Source organism: Lynx rufus, unplaced genomic scaffold (genome assembly GCF_022079265.1).
Source record: "Lynx rufus isolate CCGP_SWC_20201006 ecotype Redwood Valley unplaced genomic scaffold, mLynRuf1.p SCAF_1, whole genome shotgun sequence".
Classification (NCBI taxonomy): domain Eukaryota; kingdom Metazoa; phylum Chordata; class Mammalia; order Carnivora; family Felidae; genus Lynx; species Lynx rufus.
In genome coordinates, this window is record NW_025814823.1 from 197591281 (window position 1) to 197610877 (window position 19597).

A 19597-nucleotide genomic window follows, 5' to 3' on the forward strand; every position below is an offset into this window, starting at 1 on the left:
GAAGTAGAGTACTTCAAGAAATCCCATTTCCTTGGTGATTTCTGGATCAAAACCAGGCCCCGAACTTCTCAAAGAGAATTTGGGTCCTGCAATTGACACGGGTCTCAAAGAAATGGGTGACTGACCCTGCCTCCAATCGGCCTTTGAGTTAAGCAAGTGACACCCTCTCACTGGGCCTCTTGTTTTGACATCTGTAAAATGAGGGTAGCCAGTGGTAGCACAGACTTTGTGTAACAAAGAGGCATAAAGGGGAGGCACTGTAGTTTGGAAGGAGGTTGATGAGGGGACGCCTCTTAAGGCTGCCTTTGAGAGCAGTTTCCGTAACATTGAGAAAACATCAGAAGTATCTAATGAAGAAAAAGGATCTGGCAGAGAGGACGAAGGGGCTGAAGTCCCTGGAGGCTGGGCATTTAACAATACTGCAGAGCTCTGCTAGCCTCTGGGTCTATTGTTCTCTTGCTCAGACGTTCTCATGGCCACTTTTCTAGATCTCCCGTCCCTGAGATATACTTTGCTTAACCATTCTAAAATCTGGTCATCTGATTAGAATAACTTTGTTTGTTTATTCTAAGCACCTGCTTCATTCAGGCTTGGAAGGGATATTGACAGCTCTCTGGTCCACTCATTACGTATACGCTGTTGACATAGCTTTGCCAATGAGGAGTCAAATCTCTCTTGTAGAAAGCCCCTAGGGGGACTGGGAGAGAATTCCTCAATTCTCAAACTTGAAGCAACAGTCTAAACTCTTTTTGCTCATATCCTATTAGGAGGAGGCTCACTCTTGTCCTGGCTATGAAGATGACCACCTGATTGGAGGGGAATTGATGTCTATCATTGAGACATATCGATTTATTGCCTACAATTTGAACAAGCGTATTTTAAGTCACGCAAACCTTGCACTGAAAAGGGACTTAGAGATCACTTGATTCAGGGCTTCCTGACCTAGGGCCGTAGTTGTTAATGGCTGTTGGCTGAAATTTGAATCTTTTATTCTAGGCACATGAAGGGTGGCCCGTGCTGTCTTGCTTGGCAATGAAATGTGAACGGGAAGTGTGTGTGTCACTTTCAACTGGAAGCCCTATGAGCCAGTTGGTGCCTTTTCCATAGCCCAGCAACCAGTGAAACCCCAGATGGTGTGCAGGATGCATCAGCTTGGGTTCCTGACTGGGGAGTCATGGAGCAGAGTGCCAAGGCTAACCCAGGATGAACATCTATTGTGAGCAAGGAGGAATTTTGTTGTCATTGCCTTGTTACTGCAGCATATCCTGACGGAGGCACCTGGGGTCTAGTATTTCTAATTAAATATAAAATTTGGTGTTAGGTACATTATCCCACAGCTTTCTCCAGATTCTCAAAGATGATCTTTGTAACTGATCTCATCTGCTTCCTCCTTTTGAAGATAAGAAACAGGAAAGTGGGACTTCAAATTATCGTTCACTTACAGGTACCCTGAAGTCCCGGTGCACCTTAGGGCAAAAAGCTGGTTGCTGAGCCCTGAAAGTGTTGCCTCGGACAAGTTTGCCATCTGAGGCAGGAGAATATCCTTTTCCCAATCTTTTTCTCGAGTTCATGCTCCTTATCCAACTTGTTTCCCGTCTTAAACTTAAGACAAAAGTTAAGTGAGTTAGTTAACTAAATCATTAATTAACTCATTAAACCGGTTAATACATGTAAAGCATTTCAAAAAGCACATGAAGTGCTCCACAAATGTTCACCGGTACCATGATCATCACATCCTCCCCACAGCTCAGAGCAATCCTTTCCCACCCCCAGAATGTCCATATGCATTCATCCTGTTTCCTTTTCTTCTTTCTCTGATTCTTGTTCACCATCCCTGGAAAATATCCCACTCTCCCCTCTCCCACCAATCTGTGGGGGAAAAAAGCCACGTAGATTCTATTTACTTGAGCACTGAAGTGATCCACCATTGTCGAGGGAAACACATCTATGAGTCTGAAAATCAAGTAAGTACCAACAGGATAATCATCACCAATAGGGATGAGAGGTCTCAAAAGTATCCCAAAGTCCCTCCAGATGCTCTGAACTGATTTTCATCTACCTCTTCTAATTTAACCTGCCTTCCTGCTCAAGAACCAACTTCCAAGATCAATTAGATTTTCCCCGATTTGATTTTCTAGGGAAATTTATTTGTGATCATGGTCCTCAGTCAAAACTCAGTCTTTGAACCACTCAGATAAAAAGGCGTAAAATCAGAGTGAGGGGACGGATTGAGAAAATGGGTTTTCTGGGGGGGGGGCAGAGTTACTGATGGGCTCCCCCCGCCCTAACCCTGCTGCTTCCCTCAGGATGAGGGTGCCGCTTTGGTGAGGCTGACAGGCTGGAAACCTACAAATGTCTGATGTTTGTAAATAATCCCATAAATAGAAATGCAGGCATCACGGGTGTGAGTTCTTCCAGATTGCTGATGTAAATAAACTGTGATTATAAAAGGGCAGCGGTGTAGCAAGATTTGATCTTCGAGATGTGTGAAGATCTTTCCTTATCTAGATAGTGCCAACAGAAACTCTAGGGGTCAAGGAGGCTATGCTGACATATGCCATATCTGCTCCTGCCCGGAAAGCATCCTCGGGTGATTACATCCACAAGGTAATCTAACCTGATTCTGTGCATGTAGGTGTGTATGGAGGGGTCATTTCTTCCCACCAATCTACACCCCTCCAAAAAAAAAAAAACACATTAAAATTTTATTGTTGATTTTCTGCTGGGTATCATTTCCACTAATTTTCATCTCAGAAAGTACTACAAAATCAGTCATGTGACTTATAACATTTGTCTTATGGGCAAATGTCCCTTGAATTCCAAATTGACTTTTACCTGAATTTTTGAACTGCCTATCCCTGGGAGCAACATTTTACAGCGACCATGAACCTCAAAGGACATTAACTCTGCTCACTGGTGGAATAATGCATGAAGTTACCGGTTTAGACATATGGATCATGTGATTTGTTTCTCAAATGCGCGTAGGGAATCTCTGGCTTCTGTTTAATGTTATTTGGCCAATAAAGGGCACCTAGGAGAGGCATTCTCCCTTCCTAGTCCGTAAGCAGTGTTGTCCAGTAGATTTCTGAGTATGGAACTGTTCTGCATTTACATCGTCCAATGTTAATAACTACTAGCCATATGTGGCTGTTGGGCACTTGAAATGTGGCTACCATGACGGAGGTATTGAATTTTTAATTTTATTTCTTTTTAATTAATACAAATTTACATTTAAATAGCCACATGTGGCTAGCGGCACCATTATTGGACATTACAGCTTTATAGATCCACAAACGGACACCAGGCAATGAGGATGGGGTGGGGGAGGGGGGCCGGAAAGAAATTAAATCTAGTTGAATCTTATTTATATAAAAATAACACGTACCAATTAGTTCAGGAATACCGCCTCAGACTTAAATTATTCCTTTTCACCCTTGAAGAGTTTTAAAGTTGTACTTAAAAGCAGTTTGCAACAGGAGCCAATGACACACACACATTCACCCATCCTGAATTTGATCTGGAAACAAAATCTTCTGAGCAATGAAATAAATACTATTTTTTTTTTAAGTCACAATGTTTTAGGCACCGCGAGACTGAATAATCTTAATTTTTCCAAGAACAAGGGCAAAAAAAGTCAGCTGGCAAAAGGCTGTCAGAGTAATTTTTTAAGACGGAAAATCAGCTGGTCAATGCCTTCGAGATGAAAATTGAAGGTTCTGAAAAATGAAGTCGTCTTTCACATGCATAGCAAATCTTTAAGCGCGATGGGGAAATACAACTTAATTCCGCGATGAAGTTTGCACGTGAAGCTCTCCCCAAATGTGACAAAGATAATTTAAAAGTGTTGGAGCACAACAGCACCTCGGGAGGGGAGGGGTGGCCGGCCTCCTGGCAAGTTTAAAGGAGACAGCGAGTTGAACTGAGCAGGAAACAAGCTGAGCATCCAATTCCTCCATCAGCTTTCCTTCCCTCCCTCTGGCCATCCTTTTTTTTTTTTTTTTTTTTTAAATCTTAGTTGCTTCTCTCTCATAGATAGTGCGTGGGTGGCCTGGGTTCCAATTCCCTCCCTGTTCTTACCTGGTTCTACCATCTTGGACAAATCCTCCCTCTGCAATCAATGAGGGGCTTGGACAAAATGATCTGCAAGATTCCCTCCAATTAAAAGCTGGGTCTGGCTCTGTGTGTCCTTTTCTGTGCTTCCTTCTCCCTCCCCCCCCCTCCACCCCCCTTCTCTCCCTGAACTGGTCTCGACTTTTAAACTAGACCGCGTTGTCTGTCATTAGATGAGTCTCTTTCAAAAGCAGATGATGGCGTGATTGCCCTCTCCCAAACACCCCGACCGAAGTTATGTTCTCCTTACTGATGCGGTACCTGCACAATTTGCCTTCCTCCCCTGAGGGTTGCCTGACCTTGTAGATAACAACGTTCCTACATTCTAATTGAGTCATCTTTAAAATAGTCTTTAAAAGGCAGGAGCACCTATGCTATCCTGGGGCATAATGAAAAGAGCGACGAAACTGACTTGGAGACAGTACAACTGTGAATCACTGGCTGGAAGTGTAATAAAAACAGTGGAGCTTCTGGGTGAATGGTGTAACATCGAGCAGGGAATCAACCGGTTCAGAAATGAGCTTGCACCCGCCCCGGGCCCAGGAAAATAACCGATGGCAGGAGCTGTCACACGTCTGCTCCCCACGGCCTCATTAGGGCCCAGAGTACCCGGGGCGTGTTCACAGGTATTTCCTAAATACCGAGGAGGAGCCCCGACTATGGATCCAGGCATTTCATGGGTAGAAAGCAGTTGCCTGAAAGCTTAGGGTGGGGCCTGTATAGAAGAGTATCTGGCACTTTACAACAGGATCCTTGAATTTGATTTTGGGGTTGAATCAGGGCCTGCAGCCCTGATCCCGTTTCCTGGGGTAAGGCCACAGAGATGTAGGATCCTTGCATTGAGGCACAGAGGTTAAGGGTGTGGACGCTGGAGTCAGGAAGGCTGAGTTTCTATTCTAGCCCTGCTGCCTGCCGGCTGTGTGACCTTGAACAAGTTAAGGGCGTGACACCTGTCTCAGTTTGCTCATCTCTAGAGTGGGAATAATTCAGGTCATCGGTGAGTATTATATCACTTAAATTATATAGAAGTGCTTAGTACACAGCTTGCATGTAACTCGGGCGTGGTAAATACAAGCAATGATTAATATTAAAAGATCTCTGGGGGGCACCTGGGTGGCTCAGTGGGTTGAGCGTCTGACTTCGGCCCAGGTGATGATCTCAGGGTTCGTGAGTTCAAGCCCCGGGTCAGGCTCTGTGCTGACAGCTCGGAGTCTGGAGCCTGCTTCGGATTCTGTGTCTCCTTCTCTCTCTGCCCCTTCCCAGCTTACGCTCTCTTTCTCTCTCTGTCAAAAATAAATAAACTTAAAAAAATTTAAAAGACCTCTGAAGCCACACGCTCCCATCTCCAACTCAGTATAGGAACTTTTTCTGAATGGCTCCTGTCACTTGCTACCGAGTTGGGTTCAGACACTGTCAAATCCATTTTTGGACCAGTCCAACTTGGGCAAAGGTCTTCTGGATTTTTCCCTCCCTCCTGTCAGGAAGAGTGGCGCCCTGGCTGCCGCCTGTTCCCCACCTTAGAGGCTCCTCCTCTTTCTCCCCCCATCTCCGAGCTGTCTGTGTACGGGTTTCCGTGGGCTGTAGAGGTGGGTGGTTGACACGCTTTTGATGTACCCTGAAGAGGAATGTGTGACTTGGGTGTTTCCTGTGGTGGGAACAGAGGCTATGATCTGCGCTTTCCTGGGGCGGTGTATTTTGGGCACATCTGCTGTTCCCTGGGGGACGCGTTGGCACGTTGGTTGTGTGTGCATACTGAGAATCGGTGAGTGATTTGTTTTCTGGAAACTGTAGGGAGACCGCGAGGGCTGCTTTCCCGTAGCGCAGAAGGGCCACGCGTGTGCCCCCTCATGGCGTCATTACACCTGTGTTCATCGTGTGACTCCCTGGGGCTGGTCAGAGCGGAAGAGGACTGGGAGGTGACCTCATACACTAGACTGTGAGCTGCATGAGGGCAGGGACCACGGGTGTCTTGTTGGCCACTGTACTATTGTGTGCCACGTACGTGAGTGCTCAAAAGTATTTGGTGGATAAATTAAAGAGCGAATAAAATGAGTCCCTTGGTTTCATTTAACAAATGAGAAGGCTGAGGCCCGGAGGGAGGGGAGAGAACTTAGGCTTGCTTGCGTCAGTGTCTGAGGGTGTGTGTTCTAGAATAACAGGATAAGAGAGGCAACCCGGAGAGTGGCCCCAGGGTCACCGAAAGGTGGGGGAGGGAGTTCACAGACACAGAAGAATACATTTCCATAAATCTGGAGTCGTGCTGAGGCTTAGCATTAGCCCAGGTGGGCCGATGGGGGTTGGGGGTGGGGTGGGGTCAGTGGTCTAAGATGCAGAAGCATCAGGGGACAGCTCGGAAAGAAGCTGAACAAAACAGCATGGCTGAATGCCCAAGGAAAGGCCTGGAAGGATAAGGGACAGCAGTGAGAGAGCGGTTACTCTGTCAGAAACTGTGCTCAGCCATATGCATATGCCATCTCGCTGAGTTTTCGAGTTCAGGAGGGGGACCTTATTAATATCCCTCTTTTACAGATGCGGAAACTGAGGCCCAAAGAGCTGAGGTCACTCGCCCAAGGCCACACCGTTAGTATGGCAGCAGGACCTGAACCTAGGCAGTTCTCACCACGATGCTTTACTGCCTGCCATGCACCAGTGCCAACACGGCTTCCTCTGGGGAGGGAGTGGGCTTGGGGGAGGCTACAAAGGTCATCTAATTACTCCCCAGACAGTAATCATCCATCCCTTGTCTAGCCGATTTCCAATGTGCACATAAATTTCACACAGATTTAAGAATAACGTTTGGAGGGTACAGCCCAGGAAACTGGGCACGGTAACGCAGCATCTGTGGCCAAGGATGAAGACGCCATGATGGTTGCCCCTCTCCCCCCCCCCAATGAGTGGATGGCAGCCTTGAGCCACTTCCCCGGCACGAGAGGGGCAGCCCGACAGGTGTGGGTGTTGGGTCCCTCAGAGAGGCAGGCTCTGCAGGTGCTGGCAGCTGTCACAGAGCAGAGGCAGGGGCGCTCTGGGAAACCCCCAGTCCCTGCACAGATGGCCCGGCCTGGCCCCACTTTCCCGTGTCAGCAGGTCGGTAACACGGTCTGTCACCCCAAGACGACATTGTAAAAGCCTTGCTGCAACAGAAACTCTTCCTCAGCCTCTCTCTGCCAGGCTCGTCAGTGTGTTCTGTGGTCATGGCGGGGAGCTGGCAACATGGCCGTGCCACCTTCTTCAGAAGTATGTTGTCAGGACATGTGTCAGAACGGCACGCTCTTGGCCAGACAGGCTGCTCTTGCCTGACAGCCAGCTGCCATGCTCCAGCTCCAGCAGCAAGAGTCTGTCTAGACTCAAATGGCTCTTTACCTCAGCGAGGTCCCAGGCGAGGACCCTGGACCTCAAGTCCACGACTGGAGTGATGTATTCTTCACTTGTTGGTCAAGTCACTTGATAAAATGAGAATTGTGGATTTTTATTGAGTTGCTAAATTCGGAAAGCTGGTCCCGAGACAATATCATAGAATTAACTTTCTACTCATTTCTATGTTAATCTTATGATAAGAAAGAAAGAAAGAAAGAAAGAAAGAAAGAAAGAAGGAAAGAAAGAAAGGAGGGAGGAAAGAAAGAAGGGAGGAAAGAAAGAAAGAAAGAAAAGAAAGGAGGGAGGAAAGAAAGAAAGAAAGGAGGGAAGAAAGAAAGAAAGAAAGGAGGGAAGAAAGAAAGAAAGAAAGAAAGAAAAGAAAGGAGGGAGGAAAGAAAGAAAGAAAGGAGGAAAGAAAGAAAGAAAGGAGGGAAGAAAGAAAGAAAGAAAGAAAAGAAAGGAGGGAAGAAAGAAAGAAAGAAAGAAAGAAAGAAAAGAAAGGAGGGAAGAAAGAAAGAAAGAAAGGAGGAAAGAAAGAAAGAAAGAAAACCCATATACTTCTGACTAAATTCAATAAAACACTTCAAGATTAGAAAACAACAACAATAAAAGCCCTCAATTCTTTCTTTTAAGTCAGCTCGGTTCCTATTTAAGCATAAGCAGAAACTCAACATAAGCAGATGGCCAGCATGTACCCCCACCCTGCTCTTCACTGGGGTTGCGTTGGGGGGCTCAGCCCAGAGGGGCAGCACGGGGCCTCTTTCTAAGGACTCAAATAGATCTGTGTTCTCATTTCTTTCCCGCAGATTCTCCTCCCCACCTCTGGGCCAGGGACTCATTTTGTTAGCTGGGGGTAAAGGAGTGCTTTTTGCTCTCTCTAATTTACACTTTCTCTAGAATGTTTAGCTTTGTAGTGGATCCTTCCTGTTGTAAGGGCACAAACTTTTGAAATTCAAAAGCCAGGAAGTGGCCTCTTTTGTCTCTGCCTCCTGCTGCCCATCCTGGCCCTGAGGCCTCCTTCACTGAATAGAGGGAAGGAGCAGGAGGGCTGGGTGAAGGAAGTACCAGTTAATATTTCAAGACTATCATCTTGCTGCACTTGGGCATGGGGTTCTAAAAATACGATCTATAGAGCTGGGTATGAATGGCTGAGAAATAGTTGAGACTTGCTGCAGGAGGGGGAAATCCCTAGGGTGTTTGGCATTCCCCCCCCCCCCCCCCCGCTTGGAGGTGGCTCCTGTCAATCAACACCACTCTCTTGTCATTGCTGACTCTGTCCCTCATATCTTTACCAAGCCCCCAATCAGGGACACTGAAGGGCCGTGAAAAGAGCTAAACGCTAACATGAACTGGGCAATTACTAGGTGCCAGGCCCTGTGCTAAGTTCTTCAGACCCACCATCTCACTGAGTTCTCAAGCCCCACGAGACAGATACCCCAGGATCCCTCTTCTATCCAAGGGCAATCTGAGGCACAGAGAGGTTAATTAATTGGCCTGAATTCACACCACATGCAGACATTGGAGCTAGGATTCAGGCAGGCATTGGAGGTCTAGAAGAGGCTTGATTTTGCCTCCTAGTGTATCCTGAGGGAAAGAAGGGGACCTGGCCAGCCAGGCAATCCCAACAAGCATAATGGCTGTCTTGCTCTGGGGCCTCGAGGCACCCTTTCCAGCATCTCTACAGGTTATCTGAGAACACTATTTGGGTTGCTTCCGAGGCCCTGGAAACCATGTCGGAAATAGAGGGACTCCAGGAAGCTACCAATTGTCTTTGTGCTATGAGTGACTCAGTCCCTTGGCCTCCGAGCCAGAGGTTTTAATACTTATACAATGTTTGCTTCCTGAGACTGGCAGGCCATCAGGCTCTGACAGACTGTTGGGAAATGCAAGGAACATCAGCTGTCACCCGGGCTCCCCTTGACTTATGGGTTTTCAGCATCAGAAGGGAAGGCATATAGAAAATATCTCGTCTAGAGCTTTCCTTTTTTTTTTTTTTTTTTTAAAGCTTCAAACCCTTCCTTGAAATGATGAAATGGCCTCTAGGTTGTCCGGATTCATTGCAAACCATGCCTGGAATGCAAACACACGGTGACCTGGGAGTTATTCAGGGAAATCCCCTAGACCAGGGGATGCTTGCGTTGGATGGGGCTCCCAGACACGCTTTATTTGCGCGGCGCGGTGTTTGTTTTTAAATCCTTCCACATCACCATGGCTCCCACCTCTTCCTTTTGCCTCACCCCTGGCCAGCTTCTCTCCCACACTGCCAGGCACTTGAAGGCACTGGCGTTGTGATCACCGCCCAAGGCCCACACAGCTGCTGTGACTGAAGTGATGTAGGGTCTGACGCGCCACCTACTTGTGACCCCCTCTCTCTCCAAGCTAGCCCTCAGGACGGACGCCTTCCTTAGGCTCCTTCTCCTCCACATTTTACAGATGCAGCATGCAGCCCTGAGGCTCCGTGAGGGGAGGAGCTCGCTCAGGGTCTCTGCCACCCTGGCCACATCAGATGTTCTCCAGCAGGAAGATGTTCTCCCTTCTGATCAGGGACCGTTTGCCCAAGAACAGGCCAAAGTCAGGTACAAGTGACACCAAAGCCATCCCAAGCAGCTTCAGTGCTCAGGGTGCAGAGGTCCCCAAAAGCCCCCTCTTTGGTGTCCAGACTGCTTGCCTCACTGCTCCAAGTTTGACAGGGCTCTCCTGGATGACCTTGGCCATCATCCATTCACCTGCAGGTGCGCTTACTACACAATAGCACCCCCCCCATCCCCCCAATCTGGGCTGTCAGGCCTTCCTTTCCCCAGGCTGGGAGAATGGCTCACCATGGTTCTACCGTGTCTCATCTGCTCCCTCCCTCCCTCTTTCTTTCTTTATCTCTCAGTCCCTCTCTCCTTCTGCCTTTCTTCCCCCTTCCCACCTTCCCCCTGTCTTCCTTCCTCCTCTGTCTTACCAAGATTTCTGTTAATAGCTGGTTCTTCCCTGGGAGACGGAACCAGTTATTTTTTGTGAGGCCTCAGGCAGGACACGCCCCATTCCTGGGTTACTGTTTTCCCATCTATAAAGGAAAAGGTTTGCATTCTTGGATCTCTCAGTTTCCTTTCGGAGCCAATATGCTATGCATATTAAACACAAGTGCAACACAAAATGCCTTCAGGGGCCAGGCAGGTAATGTCAGTGCAAAATCAATCCAAGGGGATCAAACTGACAAGATTCGCTCACCTAATGGAGAAGAAGCTGCTAGGCCCCAGGGGATTATTGTCCTGCAAAAACATGTTAAGGTCCCAAAAAGGCGTATCTGTGGCGGGATATATTCTGCCTGTGGGCCACCAGTTTGGGATCCCTGCATCCAGGCAGATAGATGACCACAAAGTCACTTCCAATTACCATCTGAGAAGTCACATGCTCACCATATGCCTGTAGGATCTGGAAGAGTAGAATATTCCTAAAATGAGGTCTTGCAGAGCCCCAGGCTGGGTAAGGGAGCACCATATAAGCATGTCAATCTCAAGGTCCTGGCTACATTACTTCCTCAGGGACGGGCATGGGTTTTCAATTTTTCTGGCCATGAACCACTAGAAGAAATTACTTTTGCAAAATGACCCAATACACAAATACGTGAAACAAAATTTTCGCAAACGAGACTTATTTTTAGTACACATGATACGTACTGATCTTTTCTTTCTCTATTCCATTCCATTTGAATACTTCATGCTATTTCATTAAAAGATGTTGCTTGCCACCCAGTAATATGTATAAGTTCAGAGATGAAAAGAATGATGAAGATCTTTCTAGGTTTGCACTGTCCCACAGGCTAATCATTCTTTAAATGTGGCCAAATTAACATCAGTTAAGTAAAATTAAAAATCCGGTTTCCCAGTCACACTAGCCATATTTTAAGTACTCATGTGGCCACATATGGCAAGTGGCAATTGTATTGGACAGCAGAAATAGAACATCGTCATTAGTGCAGAAAGTTCTATTAGGTGTCTTTACAATAAGCCTCGCGGTTTTGCCAAGAAAAGAGACCAAGGCCCATGGCCCTTCAGAGACAGAGATTTGAAATTGCGGACGTATGGGTTGGGGACAAATGGAGGTAGCCTCAAAGATGTCTGCCAGGGTCACACGAGGAATCAGGGTGAAGAGTGGGCCCTTGCAGGTTTATCTTCACTATGGGATCCGCAACTCAAAGGCCACATCTGCAGTCCACATCTGCAACCACAGGTGGTTGGATTAGACTCTTAACCTTCACAGAAAAACCGAAGCAAATTTTCATGGCTCTAGGTGGTATTTATGGAGTAGTTTCTGTGAGCTGGAGCAAAAACAGGCTATGGAACCTGTCAGATCTGGGTTCAAATCCAGCCTTTTCCTCTCGCAAGCTGTATGAGATCGAGCAAAGTGCTATGCCACTGAGCCTCAGTTTCCTGATCTGTAAACTGGGAATGGTATATTTGCCTTTTAGAATTTTTGAATGGAGCAAAGGTGGCGTAAATGGCTCCTTTCTTCCTGGAAGTGCTTTGTGCCATATCATCTGGTATATTGCAAGTGCTAAGCCAAAGCTTGCTGTAATGATAACGATAACAGCAATAATAATAGCAAAGCTAAATATTGTGGAGATGTAAAGATAAAGTAAATACATCTCCTACTCTATAGGAAATTCCACGATGGAGTCGGGAAGTTTTTGTTTTATTGCATCTTTTTAAAGATACGTTTTTAACGTTTTATTTATTTTTGAGAGAGAGAGAGAGAGAGAGCACAAGCAGGAGCAGGCGAGGGACAGAGAGAGAGAGAGGGGAACAGAAGATCCGAAGCGGACTCTGTGCTGACAGCAGCAAACCCGGTATGGGGCTGGAACTCATAAACTGCGAGATCATGACCTGAGCTGAAGTCAGAGGCTCAACCATCTGAGCCACCCAGATGCCCCTAAATTTATTAAAATTAAGTTTATTTATTTTGAGAGAGTGAGTGGGGGAGGGGCAGAGAGAGAGAGAGAGAGAGAGAGAGAGAGGGAATCCTAAGCGGGCTCTGAGTGGCAGCATGGAGCCTGACGCCAGGCTCGAACTCACGAGATCATGACCCAGCTGAAACCAAGAGTGGGTGGCTTAACTGACTGAGCCACCCAGGAACCCCTTTTATTACTGCGACTTTAATGCCAAACCCAGTCCCTGGGGACTAGTAGGCACTCAATTCATACTTGCCAAATAACAAATAATGAAAATATGTCCCTAAATGCTACAGCCTAGAATTTCTTAAAAGAATCAGAGAGGTCTAAAAATGGGGTGCTGACAATCTTACCGATTATTTCTGATTGAAAAGGGGAGGGGGAAGAAAGACAACAACGGAGGACGGGGCATTTTGTACTTTAAAGTAGGTTGTTGACACATGGTCATCTGGGATGAAGAAGTCAAGACACGGGAAGTAACCAAGAAAGAGAATAAAACGACTAAAAGATAATTAGGGGGAAAGATGAATACATTTCCTTCGGAGAGAAAAGGTTTTATGAAAACAAAGATCCTCTCCCTGCCCCCCTTCCCCAAATCAATGGGCAAAAGTTGCTTTTTTTACCTTCAGGAAACAAAGCATTGTTCAGAGTTTAAAGTTGAATCTGTTTATCCAGGGGGATGCGGGGGCAATGTTTACTTTCTGTGCGTATCAGCAAGTAGTTCTCAATTACGGTTTGGCCCGTGCAGAGTGCCCTGCAAACAGCTTTTCCCGGCCGCAAATGTAGCGGACATCTGTTGTTTTGCTTGCGCAGCATCTGCTCGGCTTCTTCTGGCAACACAACCTCGTTTTCCCGTGGGGAACCCGCTCCGTGGGGTTTGGGTGGGCTGACCCTCTTCCAACGCAGGGTCGGGAAGGAGCCCGGGCCGGCCAGGCCAGAGAACCCCAGTTCTCTCCCACGTGACTGGCAGGCACGTGACCACGTCATCTCCGGGGATTTCTACAGGAGCTCTCCCAGAAGCCATCTGGGTTGCTAAGCTAGGGGAAGGCGGTCGGGGGCTCCCGATGCCATCTCGCCCCCCACGTTGGGACAGCCTAGTGGATAGGGATGGAAGGAGAGGATGAACAGATCCCTGAATCTATCACCTGAGTCTGTGGATCCAGATGGGCCCGAAGCCAGCGGCACATCTGAGCTTCCCAATCATACGCACCAATATAGCACAGTCTTTTTCTAAAACAATTATGAGTGAGCTTGAGTTGTGGTTTCGTCACATGCAGCCGACTACTTTATGTCTTAATTAATCACAGTTTTCCCTCTAAATCATAATCTGCCATCGATTTAAGTTAAACACATTCCAGGACCATTTCATGCCAGACCTCATGTATGTGACGTGATCCCGGCATCTCGCTGAGGGCACAAGGACGGATGAGGTGGACACGGTCCCCTGTCCTCGTGTGACTCACACTCCAGCAGGGAAAATAGTGGGCAAAGTGCTCCAAGAGAGGAAGAGGAGTCCGTAGCAGGCACCACTGTTGCGGTCTCAACAGCCATTCGTCTCTTCATCTGCTAACAGAACCTCCCTCTCCTGCAGGAAACCCATTTTTGTTTATCCTTCCCTGAGCAGCCATGTCTTTCTGTCTTTCCTAGACCTGGGGAGGGAGTCCTTATTGGTGAAACTGGCTCTCATAACCTCATTCCTTTGCCAGCTGATTGACCCAGGCAGAGGCATGTGACGGACTCCTGGCCGAAGAGACAGGAGGGGAGGTCAGGTGGAAGCCCAAGGTTTTCCTTGTGCTTCTCAGCCTCTGGACGTTTTTGTCCGCCTTGGACGCTGGAACTGCAGCCCTGCCTCCCGCAACGGATCCTGAGGGGAGCCACCTACACTGTAAAGAATCTGGGTGCTTGAGGAGGCTGCTGAGCCTTTAAATCGACATGCGTGGATCTGCTATCACCCCTCCCCTCCTCTGGCCTTTCTCTTCTATGAAACAGACATGGCTAGATTCTTGAAGCTACTTTTAGTTGGGGGCTGTCCCGTATGGCTGCAGGCACTCTACGGTACCAAGGGTGCTATGCTAAGGAGCCTCTGAGCAGTCGAGGGAGGTTTCTGGAGCCACTCTGGGGATGAAAAAGTTAGCCAAGCAGAGGAGAGGTGAGACAAGGTGGGTGTGGAAGTCAGTGGTGGAAGTGAAACCGGACCGGATGTCTTCATGGTGGTGCTTTTTGCTGGGTGTTTCTCAAAGTGATCAGCCAACCGCCTGCTTCAGAATCACCTGGGGAGGGGGTGTGGATTATCAAAATACAGATTCCTGGGCTTTACCCCATACCTACTGAATCAGACTTTAAGTTTTAAACAAGCTCCTCTGGAGAGTCTTTTCTTAAAAGACCGAGAGCCCTTGGGTTAGTGACTAGAAGACTCACCCACTCTTTGGCACCGCGATGAGAATGTTAGAAATCCTGATATCTGATACTAGTGCACATCGAAAGTGTTGTCACAGATAGATTTATGCCAATATCCTTCTGAGTATTACAAAGTGTATTTTTCTCTGATGTGTTTGCCAATCTTCACAGATGTTTAAAAGTCAGCTGGCAATGAAATGATGTCCTAATACAAATAGATTAGCCTCCTCTTAATTCATTAAACCCTTCTCTTTTCTAAAGTTGTCATTTCTTTTAGGAAGAGCTGTTTCTGGTCTGTTATTAGAGCTATCACCCCCCCGCCCCCCCCCCCCCATCAGGCAGAGATGAACAGTGGTGGCTGCGTGGGCAGAGAGATGAGCAAAGGTGTTTCCTCTCTCTCTAGTGTATTCTGAGGAATGCGCTTTGAGGTCTCAGAACCAGCTTGTCACGTGGCCACTTGTCCAAACCAGAGTCAGTTCTTGGACACGATGAACCCTGAAACTCGTGGGTTCGTGGAAACTCTCATAGTCTACCCATTACCAAGACATATAGATGGATCCCTTACCGAGCTTCCCAGTTCAGCCTTTTCCCTCCATCTCTACCAGTCCTGTCCCAGCCACAAGCATCTCTCCCCTGGCTTCCATCGCTTTCCTACCACACATCTTTGCTAGATCAGTGGCTCTCAACGAGGGGCAATTCCCTGATCCCCCTGACCCTACACACTGGCGGGGGGGGGGGGGGTCATTTCAGTGTCTTGACTGAATTTTAGCTCGTGTTTTTGGATTCAACAGCAGAGTCAGGACTAGAATCCAGGACTTCTGATGCCAAGTCTAGTGTTCATGCCATGGCCGCAGGATCCACGGTACCAGAAAAAAGACCTGAACTTAGGAGAGTGGACGGGATGGGATGAAATGGAAATGGGCAATGCAGGCAGAAGAGTCAAGCAGACGGCACGAGCAGGGAGGGGGCTTGGTAGCTGGAGGTACAATACACTTGGCTAGAACGGCATACACAGAGAGCACAGTGCGTTTAGATCTCAAGAGCAGCTGCTCAAAAGCCCAGGAGCCCACAGAATCCGGTTTAACGTGAGTTAATTTGAACCAAGAGCTCCTGCAAATACAGTCTTAAGGAGGGGGTTAAAATTCTGCACCATTGTAGCTCAAAAGCAGCCATAGACAACAGGAAAATGAATGAGCATGGCTGCGTTCCAATAAAACTTTATTTACGAAGATAGGCAGTGGGCCGGAATTAACCTTCGAGCCACAGCTTGCCCACCCCTGCTACAGATTCATTCAGTGGGCTAGCAGAAGTGTGTGTGTCTATGCTCAGCGTCCTGATGCCACCCATGTTTCAAAGCCAGCTCAGAGGTTGTCTGGCTGGGTATTAGACTAGATGATTTTAAAGCTCCCTAGCCGCTATGAGATTCAAGGATGCTTTGGCCTGATTTTACCTCAAGGATAGAGAGGTAGAATCTCCACCTCCAATTCAAGCTATGTTTGGAATGGAAACTATCCGCCAACAAAATGCCTCCAATTGTAATTGCCAGTTCTATAACTGAGCATATGTTGGTGGAAGCTTCAATTCATAGTGAGCCAGTTAAAATGCAAGGAAGGGACAGCTAGCAGATCTTTCGAGTTAAGAGTCCAGGCTGTTAATTACTTCTGTAAAAGAAATACATAAACATGCAGATGGCAACTGTAGTAAATATGATCATCTACATATAAATATCAAAATCCAACCCACTCCTCAAGGCCTATCTCGTATGCAACATACTTCTAGAAATTCTTCCAGATTCTCCCCTCACTTTCCTCTAAATATGAGCTCTCTTCTTTAAAAACTCATGGCATATACTCCTTATGACTAAGCAGTGGTTCTCAAACTTGAGCAGGCATCACAATCCCTAAATGTCTTGTCAAAAGACAGATTGCTGGGCCCCAATGCCCCGGTTTTCCATTGAATAGGTCTGGCGTGAGGCTGAGAATTTGCATTTCTAATGAGTTCCCTGGTGATGCTCCTGCTGCCGGTCAGGGGACCACCACTGACCTAGAACATTTTCAACCTATAATGGCGTTACTTGTGCTTGCTTTATTTCCCTTAGCAGATTTTAAATTGCTTGAGGAGAAATGCTACAGCCTAGAGGATTCTTGCGGGTCCTCGCCAAACATTTAGACACGCCCGTGGGATGAGGTGAGGAGTTAAGTTTCTGGTCAGGATGAACTTGACAGCTGTTTCCTACAACAGGTATTTCTTGAGCCCACAAAGAAGGCAAATGCAACAGACATGTTCCCAAGAAGTAACTAGGAGCCAGTACAGGAAATTTCTGTGGCTAAACCACGCTGTAATAGAAATCACAACATGGTCAAGTTCAACATTCTGGTGGAAGACCAAAACCCAAATGAAATCCATCAAATGGTTATGTAACTTTTCCTATACACAATGTGGTTACTGGGTAGGGGTGGGTGTGTGTGTGTGTGGGGGGGGGACGCACAATGACAAATACCAGAAACACTAAAGCTCAGCTCAATACCCTTTGTAAGGAATCAAAAAATAAAAGCACGTTGGGGATCAAAATGTGGCTTTATTTGGAGTCAGGGTCTTTAAGGAGGTGATTAGGTTAAAATGAAGCCATTAGGGTAGGCTCTAACCTAATAGACTGATGTCCTTATAAGAAGAGGAGATCAGGGCAGGAGCATGCACGCGGCGATGTGAAGGCACAGGAAGAAGACAGCCGTCCACAAGCCAAGGAGAGAGGCCTCCGGAGAAACCAACCCTGATGACCCCTAGATCTCAGACTTCGGGCCTCCAGAGCTATCGTAAGATAGATTTCTGTTGTTTAAGCCACCCACGTGGGGTATTTTGTTAGGGTAGCCCAAGCAAACTTATATAGGCTCCACGGCAGTATTTTAAATAACATAAAGGGTATAAAAGCTGCCAGGAAATCAAGATTATGCAATGCCCCTAGAGTACAATATGCCCTGCACCACCTCAGCCCTAACATCTCTTGCCCGGAGGATCCCAGCAGGTCCACACCGGACCTTCTCCTCACCCACTCTCCACACAGTAGCCACAGAGATGCTTTCAAAATGCAAATCTGATGACGCTTCACCTTGACTCCCACCACCGCCAATGGCATTTAACACCATTCAGTGGCTTCACTTGACCTTTGGGATAGAGCCAGACTGCCTGCCATGGTCTGCAAGGCCCTGCGTGGCCCGGTCCCTGCCAGCTTCCCCCATCTCTTCCCAGACCCTTTTCCCCTCTGGCAGTGCATGATAGCCACACTGGCTTTCTTCCTTTTTCCTCAAATGCATCCTGATCTTTCTCAACACCAGAGACTCCCAGTCTGAAACAGACACGCCAGAGGGGCTTCTGCATTCGGACGGGTGACATTTCCTGGAAAACGCATCCTGAGGCAGATGGCTTCCAGCAGGAAGGAGTCCTCACTGCTCTTGCCCCACTGCCTTTGTCAGGCTAGTCACCAGCAGAAATCATCCAAAGAGCAGCTGACAAGTGTCAGAGCTTTGAGGAAGGGGCACAGTAAAAGGTGAGGCCTACTGAGATGGACGCAGGATGTCCTTCCCGAGCTGGACACAGGTGTCACCAGGTACCACTCACCTGGGAATTGTAAAAGGAGCTGAGGGGTGAAATTCTGGGCCTGTTGGCCAAAACAAATCACCTGCTCTGACGAGAGTGATGAAAGGGTTCTTTCTTTATGGTCTGGCTTGTCCACTGCCCTTCCAGACACAAAGAGAAGCGCAAAGCCTCTATCCTGCGCTTGCTGTCCTATGTCTCTTTCTATTATCACTTAATTGTAGAGACCACGCTTTCTGAATGAGAGACCGAAATGCATGGTTGGACGCATGGCCTAACAATGGGATGAAATATTTAAAATGAGGACAACTGAACATAAGGACACTAAACCCGCAACGAACGGACTCTTTTTACCTTGCCCTATTTACCTATAACCCAAATAAAGCTGGATTTGCCTTTGCTCAACTGCTGTGCAGAATTGTATTAAATTTTAATGATTAAAAGACACATAGCCAGCAACCAAAAGTAATAAAAAAAAAAAAAGCCAAATATATGCTGGCTTCTCTTTCAAAGAATAGCCAAGGGAAAAAGGCATCTACTTAATAACTAGCAAAACAGAGGCTACCCCAAAGGCTTTCTCATTCACTGCCTCATTTGACTTTCACCAGACATGGGAGTCAGGAGAGGTGACGGTCATGTTGCCCGTTTTATGGATGAAAAAACTGAGGCTCAGGGAGCTGGAGAGATGTGGCCAGACTCCTACATATGCCTTCTGACCCTAGTTCAGTGAACTTTCTTTTCTACACTTTTGCGCGCGCGCACACACACACACACACACACACACACACATCACACACTCACAGAGACCACTAGGCTCCCTTTCCACTCTTCTGCATCCTAAAATATTGTTTTTTGTTTTTTATTTCCTGGCACTGATGTCAGAAAAAATGATTATTGCCAATATAGGTTCAAGAAATCCCAAGAGATTCATTAACATTTGATTCCCAAACCCCAGTTAAACGTGTTGCTCAGAAAAGAAGGAGCAAATGTCAATGAAACATACAAGCATTTTTGCTCTCTCAGCCTCTCGAAGCTAGATTAATGCTTCAAGAAAAAAAAAATCCTACCAGAATACCTCTTTTCTAGCCAAAAAGGCATTCTGTCCCCAGTCGACTCCAGAAACCCGGTACAATAATTAACAGGTGGGCCACAGGCCCAAACTCATTGGCATAGGACAGATTCTCAGATGAGAAACAGAGAAGCCCCAAA

At 47.2% G+C, this 19597-nt stretch overlaps 1 protein-coding gene across 1 annotated transcript in view; it reads right to left on the reverse strand.

Annotated features, from left to right (window-relative positions):
• Positions 1–19597, reverse strand: part of ABLIM3 (actin binding LIM protein family member 3) — a 110492-nt gene that overhangs the window by 72214 nt on the left and 18681 nt on the right. The window lies entirely within an intron of this gene.